General features: G+C 38.2%; 1 protein-coding gene across 3 annotated transcripts in view; it reads right to left on the reverse strand.

Annotated features, from left to right (window-relative positions):
* Window positions 1-20491, reverse strand: part of GRIK2 (glutamate ionotropic receptor kainate type subunit 2) — a 926084-nt gene that overhangs the window by 63966 nt on the left and 841627 nt on the right. The window lies entirely within an intron of this gene.

Consider the following 20491-nt stretch of genomic DNA (forward strand, 5'->3'; position numbering starts at 1 on the left):
CAATCATTTACTTTCTTCTCCCAAACAGAGTGACTGGAAGTGGTGTCCAATGAAAATGCCCTAAGTGACATGAGCTAAAAATCTAATGTTCAATATCCAGGCACGCGTGTCTCAATCCATAATGTAGATATATTCAAAGACCCTAACTTAATTAATAAATGCCTTTGATAAAGTAAGAATCTGAAAACATCAAAACCACTGTGCAGCATTCATGTACAAAAAGCTCTGAGGAGTGCAACAGCAGTGGACCGTTTGCAAGGGTATCCAAAAATAATTAACAAGCTCCTTACATAAAAATATATAAATTCAATATACTTTGACTTTGACATTGGGGCTGAAAAAATCTGTGGCATTTATGCAGGTTGGTGCCTGATTTTATTGACACTTAACATCCAGATTATGAATTTATAGATGTAAATTAAATTTCTCTTCAGATCATCAACAACGTATTAGCATAGATTTTAATTAAAGTTTAAGATCCAATCCTTTAAAGTCAGTTGGTTAGATCTATAACATGCATTAGCCATATATTCTAGGTGCTTACAAGAATTAACTCATTATAACCCTATGAGGTGGGTACTTTTATTATCCCCATTTGTAGATCAGTCACAGAGCATTAAGAAGCATGTCCAAAGTCAAACAACTGGTATGTGGTGGAACTGGGATTCAAACTTAGACAGTGCAGCCCCAGCACTTAGGTTGTTTTTCATTACATTGTTTTGCAATCTCTTTGGTAATCTGCAGTTGGAGATTGTAGTCAAAAATAACTCCAAATATATCATATAATACAAACTATTATATATTGCATATATCCCACTGGTGAGATACTACATACTACATATTCAGATGTTAGAATATTCATAGGAAAAATGATCTCAAAATCCAATTTTTAGTCACACGATTAGTCCCCCAAATAATAATGGCATAAGACAAAATGCAAGGTCATTATGATTAAGCTTTATAAATCATTCACAAAACATAAACACAACACACATATGTATACACATAGACCTGACAATGGCATAAACCCTCAGCTTATCAGTTCCCACAGCACTGAGTTATTTGAAGCAGTAAGTGAAAGAGAAAGAAGGCAGTTTTATGGCCTGATAAGACAAACAGCAGAGAGAATATGTTCTTTAAATAGTTTCCAAGGTAACTTGTTATGGACTTGGAATCTATAAATACGGACATAGAGAATCTTAAGGCCAAAAAGATAAGGGAATTAATGCTACCATCTCATAGAAATGAATACAAATTAATTTAAAGGTGAGATTAAGCTTGTAGAAAACAGAAAAAAAATGAAGTTACAGAAAAAGCATTTATGTTTATTATATGGACAACCTTATATGCTTCACAAATCTGTACTGATTGAAATTTAGAAAAATGAAGATATTAAAATGTAAATCTATAATTTGATCAATATAAATGTATTCATGTAATTAAATATAACTGTACATAATTACTTATCAATTTTATTATGCTGATAATATGCATCTAATTAATTATAATACATGAAGCTAATGGTATTTAATATGAATTCATTAATAGGGGTTAGCATATATTTAATTAATCCCATATGTCTTACATTATCATACACCTAATAGGAATTTAATAAACAGTTATATTTTATTATATTTATATACAAATTAAACTAATTATTAAAAATGATGAAAGGTCTATCTGTATTAGGCTTATATTTTAGACTGATAGAAATTACTCAAGCAAAATCACGTAATTATTTGTGGAATTAATAAAGGAGTACCACCTATCTTTTTGTTTTTATTTTGTTTGCTTACCATGAGAATTCCATTTGCCGTGATTCTAAAGAACCAAACTGAAATACAGGCATTCTAAATGTAGCCATCTGTGTCTTCACTAATGTCTTATATACATATAAAAGTATTTCAAAAATTAGCATAAAGTAACAGTATACCTCCCTTGAAGTGACATGCAGACTACAGTTCATAAACTAAAAGTAGCTTTTACATTATTTATATATGTAATAGATTTTTTTTTAACAGATTCACTCATTCAACCAATGAGTGTTGGCAGTGTTTCAAGCATGAATTAGACGTAAAGAATAACAGAATGAGTCTTTGCTAATGGTCTGGTGCAATATTGCAGTTAGATCTAGGTACTATATTCTTCCTCAGCCTCACCAACTCACACAGGGACGTAAAGTACTAATGTTTCACAACAAGATAGAAAATGCAAGCAATGATGCTCAAGCATGCCTAACAGAAAAAGCAAATAAACCCATTTCTTTCATCATTATATCACTTAAAACACTTTTATCTACTTATGATGATCAGGGCTAGTGCAGTGACAAAAAAGAGCCATCTAGTTCAAACTACACAGAAAATATGAAAGCTGACTAATGAGTGGTTAGTTCAGGTAAAATATCCAGTCAAACCACTTCAACACATTCGCCAATTGTCACTCTTCCCTTTTTGAGTATGAGGCATAACTCTTACAGATTCACTAAAACATAATGATTGTAAAATTAAAAGAATAATTTAAGGATAAATCTCTATTATTGTGAGTTCTCAGTTTTTTATTCCTTTGTCACTTAAAGAAATAAAAAAAAAAAAGCTTTCACTTTTTGAATTCTTAATTGTAGCCCACTAAAATAAAATGATCGTATTTGAGTGCTCTGAAAAAGAATCAAATGACATTTAAATGATATCAAAAGTGCATTTAGTTCAATTTATTGCTAATTTGGGAGATTGAAATCCAGACATTGAGATAAAAGTGCATAAATTCATATTCAAAAGCAGTTCCTCATGTATAAAATGCATATGGCATGAACACTGTAAGAAAGACATGTTTTCTCAATAGCATGAGTATAAAATATGCAGTAGGTTTTATATTATATCTTTTCTCTTTTTTGACAGAAAGTATATGATGTAATTACATAATGTGGGTAAAAATGCTACATATAATGCACACTTTGATATAAATTAAGTTCCAAACATATGTGCACCTTATCATTGCCTTTCTCTTCATTCTCCATTCTATTTCTTTATTTTAATTTACTTTTAAAATATTTTTCAATTTTTATTTATTTATTTGTCTTTTGAGGGGGGAGGTAATTAGGTTTATTTATTTATTTTAATGGAGGTAATGGGGATTGAACCCAAGACTTTATGCATGCTACACGTGCACTTAACCACTGAGCTATACTGTCCTGCTCCATTCTGTTTCATTACCACTTTCTTTTTTCCCTCGCTTCCATACTCTTCTATTACAATGGACGCTCTCTGCATCAATCTTTAGAAGTTTCTTCCAGGGCCATTCTGCGTGATTACTTCATTCTTTATGCTATCTGATGATTACGTTTTAGCTTCTTTTATTAAAGACTAAGAGTGTTTTGAATATTTACATTCCTGGAGTTTGTCTAATAGAGATGAGCTTCATTTATTGACCACATCTGCTACACTGAACACAGCTAACTTACATCTTTTCAGAGTAAGGTCCAAAACATGCAGATATATATCAGAAGACAAGCAATTTCCAAAATCCATGGAAGACTTCAGACTCTCTGCTCAGAGAAGATACAAAAAGCTAGAACATCACTGAGAGAGATGTGGAACTACTTCTCTAGACTGCTAGTAGTTAGGACTTTATCAGGAGTAATAAGTGGACCTGAAATCTTAAAGAACATGATGGCTTTTCAGATAAATGTCCTACTTACAATGAATGAACAAGGGTTCTAACAATGTAACTATGTCTAGAACACATCACAAAAGTACCCCTCAAGGACAAAATATAAGATGATACTGAGCTTCAAATTCACTTCAACCCTACTACTGCTGACCTTGCAGGACTGGCACAATTGACTTTATTTGCTTATCATCTACCATTTGCTGAGTTTGGTCACCTCTAATTCACAGCAATACATTTCCACTATATTCTATGGAGTCCTTGGATTTAATAGAGAAGTCCCTAGTATTTCTGGAGAGGAAGACAGGGTGTGGAGAAGATGGAGACCATGAGACACTGAAGAACTCAACTTCCATACATTTTACATATTGGATATCTATGTGTATTATTTTATTTGAAAGGAGTATATTGTTTTTTACTTTAAAGAAAAAAAAAAGCTTTAAAACCACTGCTCTAAAAATGTTCAATTTCATTATTGGGGTCTGATTTACAGATCATCTTCTGGAAAATAATCTTATGAAAAGACTCTTTTTTTGCTTCCATAACTAATTCTTCTTGGACTGATTCTGAAACAGAGCAGTATTTTTATCAAATCTCATTACAGAGAGGATGCTGTTAGAAATGGAAATCTGCATATGTGCATGTGTTTGATGTGTGTTCATAAGTATAAACCACAAATAAATCTGTGATTCTGCTAGGGTAATTATTTCACTTAATTCCTTCTAAATAACTGCTGAAGAGTATTTCAAACTAGAAGTATCCATGAAGATTCACTGAGTCCCAGAGAAAATAAATGGATTTGGGTTCCAATGTACCAGTTAAGGGGAGAGCTACTAAAGATAACTTTGTGGGGGAAAATTCTTTGTTGGTCAGGTACTACCCCCAACATAGGAATGGGGAGTTTAGCATCACTCATCCTCTGTGTTAGGATGCAGCCAAAAAGTAAATCTCATTCTATACATTTACAAATGACTTTTCTACTGGGGATGGTAAACTTTCCACTTTAGAGTAAGAGATTATCATTTAAAGTTGAACATGAGACAAAGCTTTGTGTCCCCAGTTTTGTTACTTTTCTGTTACATAACACCTATCAAATTAATTAATAACTTTGAACAAACATTTGAGACTTTTTGATAATTTTAGCCATTTGGCATTTGGATATTAAATCTAACTTACGAACGGTTACTTTCATGGAGCTGTACAATATGTAGAACATATAAGATCTTTTTTTCATAAAAAAGCCCAACTTTGTTCTGTCTGCAAAAATATTTAATTTGTTTTTATTTTGCTCTGAATAAATGAAAAAAGATGTCCATGTTATAAACAATATGACAAGTGTACTTTTCAAATGTTCAAAAAGTATGATGATTCTCAAGCTCATCTTCTGAAAATAAAACCAGGATATGGATTTCAAGAATTCAAAACCTAAAGTTTAAAAAAATCAACAAATCTAGTTTAAGGAATTATAGGTAAATAATCACTACACGTTCCTAAGATGGCATTATTCAAACACAACATATTCTTTTGAGATTGATAGGGAATTGTAGGGTACTTTCAGGTGAGAAAAAATTTTTAATTTGTTTTGGATCTATTTTATATGAAATGAAAGCATGATTTCAAGTAAATTTCCCATCAAGCAAAATATTTTGATAATTAAACTAACAAAATTACATTGATACACCAGACAGTAATCATTTAAGCCAAAGTGTCATGTAATATTGGAAATTCAATAATATTTTGACAGGGCACTTACTAGTTCCCAAGTGTGCTAATCAATAGAGAGAAACCCTAGGTGTATGGCTGCACTAAAGATTTTCTGTGGTTGCTTTAAAAGGTGGTGACAAGAAAACAGCAATTAAAGACAGCACACTCACCTCACACTCAACTGTCTACCCAAGACTGACGCAGCAAGCTTGAAATATAAACACTTACACTAATGTGCAAAAATAACTATGGTTTTCTATAGCTAACATCATTCTGATCTGAGTTTGAGTTTCCCATAATGGTCGGATATGCAGGAAATTTGGGAGGTTGAATAGAAAACCAACCAACTTAATTTACTGAGTTTACTCTCTTCCAGGTGAAGACCATTACTTCAGTGTATATATTAAACCAATCAAAAGTTCACACTCCATATTGGCAAGATATCCATTTATTATCCAAATTGGAATGTTTTTGAGAATGAAGAGTGGGTACTAAAATAATTAAAAGGACTTAATTGATTTAAACAGGTGAAAATCAGGACCATTCTAGGAAAACTAGATATTTGGGCTCTATCTTTTAGGAGTGTTTCTCTCCTTTCAAGGGAACTTCCATCTTCCTCCTCCTTTTTTTTTTTTTTTCTCCAAATCCATCATCAGAGTGTAGAAGTGTTAGGTAGTTTAGATAGAAATGAGCACTGGGTAGAGGGAGAGGGAGGGGAAAGGAATAGAACTCAAGGAACCTGAGCTGTCAATCAACCAGAGCACAGGGAACTTGAGTTGTCAATCAATCAATCAATCAATCAATCACGAAACCAGGATATAAAAACAGGAAAAAATGAGGGAGTGGCGCCATTTTTCCTCTCTTGGATTGGCCCGCCCCCAGTTCTCAGGAGGGTACTGTCTTTCACTGTAGTTTTTACTTCACTAATAAAAATCTTGTTTATGTCACGCTTTTTGTCTCTCGTCAAAAATCTTCTTTTCCGGTGACTAAGAACCAAGGTAATTCTAATTTCCCTTTTCCCGGTAACATTAATTTTGGTGCCGTGACTGGGACGGCGTGCTTAAACTTAATCTTTCATCCTGCATTTCCCTCTCCCTCCCCGACGCCAGCAGAGCACAAGTTCCAGGGGCGGCGGTGGAGGCAGGAGCTTCCATGTGGACCCTCTGACCCTAACTCACTACTCTCTTTTGGCTCCCCCTTTCTCCAGCTGTCCCAGGTGAGCAGCTCTCCTGCTCCTGGATCACCGACCACCCACAGGGTTAAAACTGACTATTTCCTTGGACTGCAGAGACTCCCAGCTCATGGTATGACTGTGGCCCCTTTCCCCATCCAGAGAGGAGGCTGGGGCGCCGGGTCCTCCTTCAGGCGACCAATGACCATGGGACGCCAGGCTCTCTTTGGTCCATGGCTTCAGGGTACTCTTGACTTCAGGCAGAAGACTGATACATCAGACTATAGCCTGTGGGCTTCACCTTGGGACACTGAGCTCTGAAGACCCCCTTCTTCCCCCCAGTATCCTGCCCTTCAGATGGAAAGCCAACAGTTGATCCCTGCTGGGACTCCAGTGGGCTGTAACTTAGCCAAAAGCATGGCCCATAAATAAGAGCATAAATTCAACCATCTTGCTTCAGCTTAATCTCTTCTACAATGCACAAGGCAAATGGTCTAAAATACCATATATCCAGATCTTTTATTTGGTGAGGGACAGCAATGATCTCCTACAGAAACGCAAAATAGCCACCTTGGCCGTGGTTACTATCAGCAACCTGCTGTCCCCAACATCAGAGGGGGACTCCCTTAAACGTATGGCCTCCCCTGCTCTCCCTTCCATATGCCCCTCATTTAAAGTATAAATTTCTCATCCAATCTGCCCCTGATATTAGACAAAAACTCCAGAAGTCAATCCAGGAATCCAGAGTAACTCTTGATAAATGCTAACCATTGCTGCCACAGGATTTTTTATGAGTTCAGGTGCAACAGGCCAAGGCTCAGGGAAGGAAAGGAGGAAGGAGGCCAGGCCTGCCCAGATGATTACAGCCCTTCAAGGGCAGCCACTGTCCTCACATACCCAGCCCCCAACAGCCCGAGGTAAGTCCAACAGTAAGTGCAACATCTGCCGCTGACTTGGTCACTGGGCCAAAGAATGTCCCTACAGGGACCAACCCCCCAAGATCTGCCTGCTTTCAGTGTAGCCAACAGGGTCATTGGGCAGCCCTCTGTCCTTCAAGCCAAATGACCTGTGGGGGAGAACTGGCCTGAGACCTGCAAATGGTTGTCTGGGACTAAAAAGCCCCCTCCAGTCAGCCCCAGTGCAACAGATCCTCATCACTGGGCTGGAGCCGCAGGTACAAACGGATGTGGCAGGTAGGACAGTAACTTTTCTTTTGGATACTGGGGCCACTACTCTGTCCTAACTTCCTTCTCCGGACCCTTCTCTAGACTCTGTACCATCATGGGAGTCACAGGTAAACTGACCTTAAGGTTCTTTACTCAACCCCTTTGTTGTTTATGGGACAATCACTCATTCGCACTTTCTTTCTTATGCATGCCAGAGTGTCCTAGCCCCTTTTAAGGCCAAGATCTTCTTTACAAGTTGGGAACCCGAGTTATCCTGGGAGAAAATCTCCAAACTTCCACCTCTTTACAACTCTTACTGCTCTCTGGGGAAGGAGAAGGATCTCTGGACCCAGAGGCCTGGGAGACTAAAATTAATCCCGCTGTATGGGATCAAGGCATCCCAGGGCGAGCAAAGACGGCTGCTCCCATGGTCATCTCCCTCAGAGATCCTACCTGGTTCCCTAATCGAAAATAATATCCTTTAAAACCTGAGGCAAGGAAGGGCCTTCAGCCAATAATTTCTAAGTTCTTACAGTGTGGACTCCTAATTCCCATTAACTCCCCCTGCAATACACCTATCCTTCAGGTCATTAAAAAAGATGGGACCTATAGGCTGGTCCAGGATTTACAAATCATAATTGAGGCAGCAATACCTCTTCATCCAGGGTTCCAAACCTCTGTGTGTTACTGGGGAACATACCTCCAGGAGCGCAGTGGTACACGACCTTAGACCTAAAGGGGCTTTCTTCTGTATGCCCCTTAGTCCCCAGTCCCAATATTTATTTGCCTTTCAGTGGGACTCACCCAATGGATATCAACACCAGCTAACCTGGACAGCACGACCACAGGGGTTTAGAGACAGTCCTCACCTCTTTGGGCAAGCTTTGGCCCAAAATTTACAGGACTTACAGCTTGAAAAAGAGCTATTCTCCAATATGCAGATGACTTACTTACCTGCTTCCTTACTTGAGAACAGGCCATCCAGCATGCAATCCAAACTCTTAACTCTTAACTTCTTGGCTGAGTGGGGATATAAAGTTTCCAGGTTCAAGACCAAAATGGTCAAACAAGAGGTCACTTATCTAGGAGCTGTTCTGACTCCTGGAACCCATAGCCTTTCCCCTGAATGACTTCAGGGAATCTTACAACTCCCTAATCCCATTACTCAAAAATAGCTCAGGGCATTTCTTGAACTAACAGGTTACTGTAGGCCTTGGATCCCTAACTATGGGTCTATAGCCCAACCTCTGTATGATGACTCAGTACCTCTCCAGTGGGGTCCTTCCCAACAGGAAGCAATGGAAGAATGAAAAATCTAGTAAGATCCTCAGTCTTAGGGCTTCCAGATCCCACAAGGCCCCTCATGAGAAAGGAGGAATAGCCTTGGGGGTCCTACCCAACAGCCCATGGGATACCTCTGCAAGCAGCTAGATCCCACTGCTCGAGGCTGGCCTTCCTGCCTCAGAGTGTTAGGAGTCCTCTCCACTCTCCTGGAGGAAGATTTAAGCTAACTCTGGGGACTCCTATAGAAGCATACACTAACCATCAAGTTTCTGATCTTTTAAAAGGCAAAGGACATTTCTGGCTCTCAGATGCTGGGCTTCTTAAATATCAGGCATTATTATCAGAAAACCCAGACGTCACTGTCACTGTTTGTGGGACACTCAATCCTGCTACGCTATTGCCATCACCAGATGAGTCTCTTCCCTTTCACCTATGTCATGAGACCCTGCTCATTTCTCTAGGAGCTAGAACAGATCTCACCAACCAATCCCTGGAAAACGCTGATGAGATTCGGTTCACCGATGGGAGCAGCTTTATCATGGAGGGAAAAAATAGAGCTGAATACACAGTTGAATCCCTCCATGAGGTTACAGAAGCTAAGCCACTGCCCACTGGCATCTCAGCGCAACTGGCTGAACTAACGGCCTTAAAACCAGCCTTAGAGCTCGTGCAAGGGAAAAGGGTCACCGTTTATACAGACTCAAAATATGCCTTCCTGCTTTTATGTATTCACGCAGCCATTTGGAAGGAAAGAGGACTTTTAACTGCCAAAAATAGTCCCATAAAATTCTGGGTCCCAAATCCTTGGCCTCCTTGAGGCCCTCCAACTTCCCCGACAAGTGGCTGTGGTTCACTGTAAGGGCCATCGAAAAGGGGGTTCAGAAACAGCAAAAGGAAACAGCACAGCTGATGCTGCTGCCACGAGTGCTGCCATTCAGGAGCCTCCCTGCAAGGGGCACTGGTTCCTACCCTGCCTTTACCAAGCCCCCAATATGCTGAAGAAGAAGAGATTTGGGGAAAACAGGAAGGAGTTCTACTTGGACCTTCAGGCTAGTTACAACAGGGAGAAGTTTTACTTTTACACAGGATCTCCAACGGGGTGTCTTAAAGGCATTACATGAAGCTATGCTTTCTCCTTGCTAATCTCAAGGGCGTTTAAAGGAAAGGGACTAACTAAGACCATAGACCGAGTGTCCAGCTCTTGCCCTACCTGTGCGGTTAACAACCCACAGGGAGTTTTAAAACCCCAATTAAATTCGACCTGTTCAGCATAGAGGGAGTTATCCAGGAGAGGACTGGCAATTTGGCTTTACTCAGATGCCCCCATATCAAGGTTACAAATACCTATTGATCTTTGTTGACACATTCACAGGATGGATAGAAGCATATCCCACCGGAACTGAAAAGGCATCAGAGGTAACAAGACAACTATTACATGAAATAATTCCCAGGTTTGGTCTCCCTCTTCCTCTCCAAAGTGATAATGGGCCTTCATTTATCTCCTCGATATTCCAATCTGTTTCTAAAGCCTTGGGAATCCAGTAAAATCTACGTTGCTCCTGGAAGCCCCAGTCCTTAGAAAAAGTTGAAACGGCCGATCAGTTCCTTAAGGCTGCTCTTAGAAAGCTCATCCAAGAAACCTCTTTAAGTTAGAAAGAGGCTTTACCAATAGCTCTTTTATGAGCTAGGGAAGCCCCTAGGATGACCCTGAGTCTTAGTCCTTATGAAGCTCTCTATGGAAGGCCATTTATTCAGGCAGAAATACTGGTAGATAATGAAGTCACCTCTTTAGGGGCGTATGCCCAGGCTCTTAATCAATTCCAAACACCTTGAGAGAATTTGGGCTAAATTTTAGAATTTGGGATCTCAAGTGACAACAGCATCTCCTTTGTATCCCCCTGGCAATCAGGGGTTGATCAAAGTTTGGAAAGATGTCTCTCCAGCCTCCCAGCTTCAACCTGTGTGGAAGGGGCCTTACCCCCTTATTCTGCCCTCCCCCACTGCAGTAAAAGTTCCCAGAGTTGCCCGTGGGATATGTCATCCCTGAGCAAAACCTTGGAAATCAGCCCAAGAAGACCAATCTGTTAAAAACTCGGAACTGGCACCCAAGATACTCAAATTCCACATATTCTTGTGAACCTCTTAGCGATCTGCGACTGCTTTCCAAGCGACACTCCGGTGAGACTGTTCAATTGCCCTAGGGGACTATGGATCCCTGTTAGATAAACCTTTTTCTTAAATGTCTACTGGCTCTAATCTTTTCTTTTTTAGGCCCCCCACCGAACTGTTTTAATACTAATTTAAAATGTCTCTGTCATTAGGGTCCCTCTTTTTATTCCTCCTTTAGTTTACTGGGCTAACACTCCAACATCTGCCTTCTAAACCCTAAACCAACAGAAAGTACAGAAATGAATTTTACAATTTTTCCATTTAAGTAGGCATGATTCTTATTTGTCCCCTTCATCTCTTAGGTAGCATTAGCTCTATATATTTGACCTCTATCTTTTTGTGTTTATACAACAAAGTAATCAACCAATTAGCCAAGATAGTTTTTATACAAGCCCCTCGATGGACACTGACCCTTCACTCACCACCTGCCCAGTGACAGCCAGCTAGTCTGGGACCCCAACAAGCTCCATCATTGTCCCAGATCAGCAGGAAGTAGCTAGAGTGGTCATTGCCCTCTATGTCCCAAAGATTTGGGGTCCTATGACTAGAAGGGGGGAATGTTAGGTAGTTTAGATAGAAATGAGCACTGGGCAGGGGGAGAGGGAGGAGAAAGGAACAATCCAGAACACAAGGAACCTGAGCTGTCAGTCAACCAGAGCACAGGGAACTTGAATTGTCAATCAATCAATCAATCAGTCAATCACGAAACCAGGATATAAAAACAGGAAAAAATGAGGGAGCAGCACCATTTTTCCTCTCTTGGATTGGCCTGCTCCCAGTTCTTGGGAGTGGACTATCTTTTACTTTTTTACTTCACTAATAAAAACCTTGCTTATATCACGCTTTCTGTCTCTCGTCAAAAATCCTTTTTTCAGGTGACTAAGAACCGTGGTAATTCTTATTTTCCTTTTTCCTGGTAACAGAAGTAAGTGGATTAATCTGTAAGGACATGGAGTTAGGAGTCTGGTTCCCATGCCATCTCTAGGTTCTTACAGGCCACTACTGAGATACCATTCCTTTTATAAGGTCATTGACATCCTGAGGGTATGTGCAAATGGTGCTGTTTGGAGCTTTTGGAGCACTTTGCCTTATGCAAAAATTGTAGTCTGCAATTTTTGTCTAATCCAGGCACCTTTTATCTCTGTTGTGGCCCTGCACTGAAGTTCTGCATTGCTGTACGCAACACAAGGGGTGATGCCAGCAGTTAATGCTGAGAAAGCAGTCATGACTTTTGCATTTCCATTCCTGCCCTTTTCAGTTTCTTAACCTTCACTACCCAAGGTCAAATACTTTCTTCCTTTCTGCCGTAAATTACATCTGTGATTTATATGAGACTGAGGTGAAACCACCCTTTAGCTTGTCTTCCTTCATTTTCAGATTAAGTGGTTGGTCATTTAGTCTACCACCCACATTAAAACTGAGCAATTTAAGGACCGTGTATCTGTGGTAGAGTGACCATAAATGCAAACATCATGGTGTGGCAGCTTAACTCCACACATTCTACTTTTACCAAAAAAAAAAAAAAAAAAAAAAAAAAAAAAATTATTTCTAAAGAAACCGTTTAGGAAACAGAGTAATTAGAGAAAGACACAGGAATGACATAAGAGTTTTTTCCTCCTGAGAAGGCGAGATGAGGCCTAAGTTGTATGAAGAGTCAAGGCTAAGGATCAAAAAGAACACCCACCAATTCTCTTTGCTGAACTTTGATGACAAATGAATATAAATGGATCTTCCTAACTCAGCCATAAATACTATCCTTTCAATTTGGCTTGAAATAGTGGATGTGAAAACGCACTGCCTGGCAGACACTAAGAATTCAATAAATGTTTGTTTCCATATTTTCTATATTTCTTTCCTTTCATCTATTATCCACCTATGCATTCACCCAAATATGCTCCTACTTTTGATTCCTACCTCATTCTCACTAACCATACAATTCTGTTTCCCATCTGCCCACGGAAGAAAACCAAGGCCATCTAAGTGAAGTCTACTTTCTCATTTCCATTTCAAAATACTTTTTAACCTTCACTTTTATTTTCCTCTGTTCATTTCATTTCAGAAGAAGAAGAAAGTATTTTCTTTCCCGTTTTTCTTCCTTAAAACTTTTCTCTTTTTCAAGGTATTGTTCAAATAACTCCTCTGTAAATCTACTCCTATATCCTCCCTTTCCTGACTTTTTTTTCCCCTGACTTTCCATGTTAGAATGAACCACTGCTTTGAATTTCTAGAGAAATTTGAGTGTATTATCATTATAGTAACTTTCCTTTTTCCTCATAGTATGGTAATCTACAAGACTGAAACCTCTATTAAAGTGTAAAAACTTTGAAGTCGAGGACCTTTAAATTGACTATTAGTATGTAATAGACTGAGCATTAAAGATGCTCAGTCAATGATTTCTGAGCTGAAAGATGCTGATGACGTGGACAATGCACCACACGACCTTCTATCCTTCCATTATCCTGCACCTCCAAATGAGTGTCTGGGCTAGTCTTTCTCAGGTATCTAAATAAGTTAAAGTTTACTGAACCTGTCTTATAGTATATCTTTCTTTGATTAATTCATAAGTTAAGAAATACATCAGGATTTTTTTGTAAAGATGGTATTATGAAAAGAGAAAAATTTAAGTCTATGATGATGATGTGAAAAGATATATACATTAATAAACTTGGAACAAACAAAATACAAGAAAACAAAGTAGAAAGGGTGTATGGAATGATGCCACCAGCCTGCTTGAGTCTGCATTAGGAATCAGGCAGGGATGGCAAAGAACTGAAAATGGAACACATGTGTTCTAGGCAGGCAGGATAACTGGAACCTGGCTTACTGCTTGACATGATTGATTGAGGTGGAATTCTATTGCCTAAGGGTATGGTTTATAAAAAGCTGTCTGAGTATGGGCCTTGAAAGATGTAGAGACAACTGACTCATGACTGGCTGAGCCACAATGCCTATTCTGAAAAAAATGAGAGGGTCATGATTAATTTGCTGCTTCTAATCTTCTACTTTCAAAGATAATTAATTTTCATTTATTTACTATATGCTCTGTGTAATGGACTAAATGTTTATGTCACTCCAAAATTCATTTGTTGATGCCCTAACCCCCTATGTGGTAGTATTTGGAGGTAGGGTCTTTGGGAGGTAATTAGGTTTAGATGAGGTCATGAGGGTGGGGCCCCCTTGACAGGATTAGTGCCCTTATAAGAGGAAGTGACACAGAGCACTTTCTCTCTTTCTTCTCTATGTGAGGACACAGTAAGAAGGCAGCCAGCTGCAAGCCAGGAAGAGAGCTCTTACCAAGAACTGAATTGGCCTTTACCTTGATTGTGGACTTCTCAGTCTCCAGAACTAAGAGAAATAAATGTCTGTTGTTTAAGCCATCCAGTTTATGGTATTATGTTATAAGAGCTCGAGCAGATTAAGACACTCTGCTCACCTTCTTGTAACTAAGGCAAATCTTTTAAACAACTTCAGATAGCATTATAATTATTTCAGAGAAACATGAGAAAACTATATAAGATACATGAAAGATTTTGTTTATATACTTAGAAATCCAAATGAGGTAAATTCAGAAATCCTGATATTATATTAGCATACATATGGTATCTTTAAGAAAGTGATACTAACCAAAACAATATGCACATCGTAAAGAATCAGTAAACGTTGCTGAGATTAATTGCATAAAGATTATTTACTGTACAAAGTGTATTACAAAAAGAAAGAGCAAATGGTTTTTAAAAGGCCTTGAGTAAGCTATATTATTGCTCTTAAACACCTTTTCTGTTTCAAATTCTTCTGCTACTAACATAAGAAATTACTTTAGAAATATAGCAATCTCCAGTTCTACTTATAGCAATCTCCAGTTCTACTTAGGGACCTCTAATATACTACTGCACTCAGAAAGAACTTTCCTTTTTTTTCAGATTCAAGGAAAGTGTGAACAATGATAAAAACATCCTTTTTTCATCCTGCTGAAAATAAGCATTTGTACTTTGTGAAGTTGTCTTAAAAGGTTTTGAAACACATTTGCTCTTTTTGACAATCTCAGAAGCTATGTGTATCAGTGGAGGTTATGGGATTTAATGGGAAGTGGAGGGGAATTATACAGAATGCATGAAAAATACCAAGCTTGGGGGTGCCTCAGTTCCTTATCTTGGATTTCCTCCTGCCTGACATGTTTGCCCACCTCACAAGCATCCTTTGAAAAAATATTAAATATCCCTTCTTCAAAGAAACCCCTCCGATAACAAAAACAAATCTAGATTCTCAATTATATGCTTTTCTGACAAATGCAGTTTTCCTCTCTGGAAATTGCCATAGCTTTAATTACTCCTTATTTTTGAAATAACTTGCTCATCTCTCTCCTATGGTCTCGGCTGCAGCAGGACAGACCTAAGCATTCACTATAGCACCTGATGTTTAGCAGAGATTCAGTGAGCAGTTACTGAGTGAATAAGGAGAAGGCAAAATATTCAGGGGCTTAACATATAGTGAATATCTAACAATTAAACAAGTATACTTTTTTAAGGTCCCTCTGTCACTAAGGTGAAGTGGAACACCAGTGTCTAGAAGTAAGAACTAGTTTCACCAGAACACGTTACCAAAGTAGAGCCCTTGTATGCAGTATAAACCCATCCCTTCCCACAGCAGTGAAACGTGAGCCCTGGACAACCTCATCCCCATCAGTAGGGATGAAGAGGGAGCCAGTTCTTACCCACCTCTTCCTACACCTCAACACTCACAAGGCTTCCAGGGTGCCCTCTGGCATTCAGCAAATGCCTCTCCGTGCTCCACCTCATCTATGAACATTCTACTCACCTTCTAGCTTTAACAGATATGTAGTCCTCTCCTAAAGATGGTGCTTCCCCCATAGTCCTCTCCAATGGTAGCTTTTTTTCCTGCAACAGTCCTTGTGCCATGGGGTTGGGTTGCTGGCCCTCTTTGCCTACCATTGCTCTTTCCACACCATTTTCCTTTATCACTCCATAAACCGCTTCATGCTTTAAAACCTCGTATCATCAGATCATCTCACCCTCTCCGTCTCGGTCCTGCCTTTTACTCACCCTCTCTTTTCACAGATCTGGGCTCCTTGCTCAGAGTCACTCTCCCTTATGTTATTTCTGTCTCAATTCTGGGTATTTTTAATCACTCATAGTTGATAATTCCCACACCTTGTCCTCAAAGTCCCTGAACTCTTTTTTTCTTACAACTTGGCCACAGTCTCTCCCCCATATTCATACCATAAACCTTGCAATTGCTAAAAACTGTAATCCTTCCATAATCAGATTTCTGAATTCGATTCTTGGATGGATACTTCTAACTTTTCCAACAATCCTTCAACCTTAACATTTTCTTACTGTATCTCACCTTTTGATAGCCTCTCTTTCCTCCTTACCCAGGTTAAATTCCCTGCTCAATTCGAAAAAGCTCTCCCTATTCAGACACCACAGTTCCCTTACCCTTGTTACACTTCATCCACCTTTGGCTAAAACACAACCCAGGTTACATCTAGCTTTCCATCTAACTGTTTGTACCCATGCAGCTGAACATGTTTAGAGAAAAAAATCACAACCACAGGGGCAAACTGCATTTTAAATAATAACCAAAACCTCAGGTTAATCCTGCCTACTGCTATTCACCTGCTTGTATCTGCATCAACACATTCTGCCTTCTCTTCCTTTACTGGCTCCTAAAGAAAGTCAGTCACTCCGCTTGCTCTAGACCTCATCCGCTTTTGCTTACTCAGGGACACTATTTCAAAAGTTTTTCCCACTTCTGCATCATCTTTCCCTTTCTACTGAATCATTTCCTTTAGCATACATCTGAAATGTCTCTGAAATATGCATCAGAAAACAAAATATAACAAAATTATTCTATTTATATCTACCATGCTAATAAGTTGTATACTGTTATGACAATAAGTCATATTAACACAAGACAATTTCCATTTGTGACCTCACTTAAATTTGGTTCTCCAGCTGTGATGGGTTCCCAATTGTATGTGTCTTTATCTTAACCACTTCCCGCCATTATTTGAGGAAATACAAAGTGTCCTTGTTATTTCCAACCAATACAACCTGCCAAAAAAGCCTGTTCTTTCTGTGCTGGCTACTGATTATCTTCTTAGTCATTGATTTCTCAAAATTTCTGTTCTCAGTCTATTGATTTCAACTCTGGATAACAGACATTGGGAAAAATGTGGAGACACTACACGGAACAATTTACAAGGAAACCAGAACTATGGTGGGAGTGGGGGCTTCCCACTGAATGTGATTGATAATGATGAGGTCTCTCATCCTTTGATTACCAGTAATCAAAGAACTACATTTGTAATCCACACACTTCACTGATACAACGTTTAAAATAAAAATATATCAAAAGAGTTTTCAAAGAGTGGAAGTTCAGTGTCAATAGAATAAATTTGAATTTAAACTTCACTTTACTGAACTTTATAGTTCCCATATGGTCATCAAGAAGAAAAAAATTTGTTCACATTAACTAAATTTGGGAGAGTATAACTGTTTGAATTTGGGACAATAATCCTGTTTTGTTTTGTTTTTTGTTTTGTTTTTACACTATGCAAACATCTGCTTCCATGACTACTGAACACAACTAAATGGTTGACAATATGATATGTTATCCAAAGCTGACCATATGAAATGAGATGTTGTGACTCATGATTAATATAACATATACAAATAGGAACAAAATAATACATGAGAAATATCTATAGTTATACTATTAAGGAGTATAAGAAATTAAAGAGAGGAAAGATGTAGAATCAGCAGCTAATGCTATAAAATAATTGTCATTTATTTACTAAAGGTAAATAAATACAGTTTTCTAATGAATATAAAACTGGTCATTAGCAAATGATTCTAAACGCTATGCACATGCTTTCCATTCAAGTGAACTAATTATTAATATTTATGCCCCACTGGCATAGTTTAATTCAACTATTCTTTCATAATGTTTATATAGTTGTAGAAGTATTAGCAATGGACCAGGAAAAAATGATGGAAACTGTCTTTTATATTCTACCTTCTTTCTGTCAGGAACTGGCAGAGTGCTTCAAATATATGACATAAAGATACTGAAGACATAATGAGCTTAAAGAGAGTAATATTCAAAGAGAAAAAGTAGGATGACTGTAAGTACCCAACAGCTGTCAATCAGAATTAAATACCATGTGGTTACTGTCTGAGTGTCAGAAAAAGGACAACTCAACAGCAATGTATAATTCTACATTCAGTCTCCTTGTAACAAATGCCATTTTTTAAGACCCAGGTAATACAAGACAGGGAGGTGGGTATACTATTCTTAAACTCTTCATAGTTAGGGGTAGAAATATGTAATCAAGTACATACATCAATCATCGGTTCTCTAATTAGGAGACCCTCCCCCCTTAATCTTAAAACACCTGTGATGTACAAATAGAATTTCACCCATCAGATTTGATCCTTAACATACAGACATCTAAGTCATACTCTGCATGAAGATAAGAAGCCAACTGGTAGCTAAGCTTATGGACTTAAGTCTCTGAGGATGTAAATATTTGGGATTCAGAAAATATTTGGGACTTACATCTGTAGAAATGCAAGTACCATGATTTTTTAAAAATATGTTTACATCCAGAATGGAATTACACTTTCTTCTACAAGCAACCAAAGGCATTGCTGCATTTAACTCACAAGAATAACTTTGTCTAAGCCATTTCAAGTAAGTTTATCATGTAAAAAGTCCTTTTATTTACTTAACACCATATGGCTTTATATATTCCTCTGTCACCTCATTACTGTCACTACCTGTGCTTTGTCACTCCTCCACTCATTTAAGACACTGTCACCTTTGCCACAGTGTTCTCCATTCTAATTCTTGGTATGATACTGGCAATTTTATGTCCGTATGGACAACTGGTTAAAGGCGTAACTTCTTTGTCTTCTGCAAAAATCTTCTCGACTCTGCCACAGCAACCCCCACTCCTTTGGGCATTCATTGCACAACTACAAACTCTCATTCTTGCTTCTATGCTCAGTTTATTCCACTGCACTTTGTGTGTGTGTGTGAGGTTGGGGTGGGGGGAAGGGTGTCTGACACCAGCCTTTCTTTTCTCACTTTATGCCTCCTCTATCTTCTAAAGTCACTTACCTCCATTCCAAATTCAGAGCCCACAGACCAATTCTGAACCACTCTTTTTTTTTTTCAAGAGGAGTCTAAACTCCTCTGCTTCATTATCTTTTCATCACACACCTAAAATCTTGCATAAATCAAATCCTTTATTCCATAACTATATTTAGGCTACTTCATTTTGCTGGGGAAAAGAATCACAGAACAAAAAAGACAGATATCTTCAGTGTCACCAGTATCCACAGTGTCAAAAGCACCTTATGATTTTACTGCTCCACAATCACTTCTGCAGTTCTTCACAGTTACATTTTAAAACAATTACATGAGTTAATAACTATCATACCTGGGCTCTCTAGACACACATTCTCATCTTCTTTCTAAACATCTCCATGTGGATGTTTCATAAGCATTCTGAAGTTAACAGATCCCAAACTTAATGTATGATTTTTCTCTACTCCATCTTTCTGGGGTTCCATAACTTAGTGTATAGAACAAAGAAATCATCCTTGACACTTTCCTTTTTCCTCACTTCTTACAGAAAAAGAAACAAACAATATAGTCAGCACTATTCTTTCCACCTTGGACAATTTCCACCTAAAATTTCCTTTCTTCTTGAACCAATCTTATCCTACAGTTTACCCTTAATTTTCAATTAGCTAATTCTATTTTTGTTTCAAGTTTCAACTGGAATGCCTATTTTTAAAGGAAGCCCACCTGGAACCTCCCAGACTGATTAGTTAATTGTATGTGTGTGTATGTATATATATATATATATATATATATATTCCTGTGATGGTTAGTTTTATGTATCAACCTGACCAGGCAATAATATCCAGTTATTTAATCAAACACTTATCTAGGTGTTACTGTGAGGCTATTTGTATAAACGTAGTTAATACCTACAATCGGTTGACTTTCAAAAGAGATTACCCTTGATACTGTGGATGGGTCTCATCCAATCAGTTAAAAGACCTTAAAAAAAAAAAAAAAAGGTTTCCCAGAGAACAAGAAAATATTCATTAAGATACCTCAAGTAGCATCAGCTTCTGCCTAAGTTTCTAAGCCAGCTGGCTTTCCTACAGATTTCATACTTGAAAAACCAATTTCGTAATTGGAAAAAAAATACGTATATATATTTACTGGAGAACTGTGATAGAGTTTCTGTAGCACATTTCATCTTTTATTTAGCATTCAACATATAGCTAATTAT

Source organism: Camelus bactrianus, chromosome 8, assembly GCF_048773025.1.
Source record: "Camelus bactrianus isolate YW-2024 breed Bactrian camel chromosome 8, ASM4877302v1, whole genome shotgun sequence".
Classification (NCBI taxonomy): Eukaryota; Metazoa; Chordata; class Mammalia; order Artiodactyla; family Camelidae; genus Camelus; species Camelus bactrianus.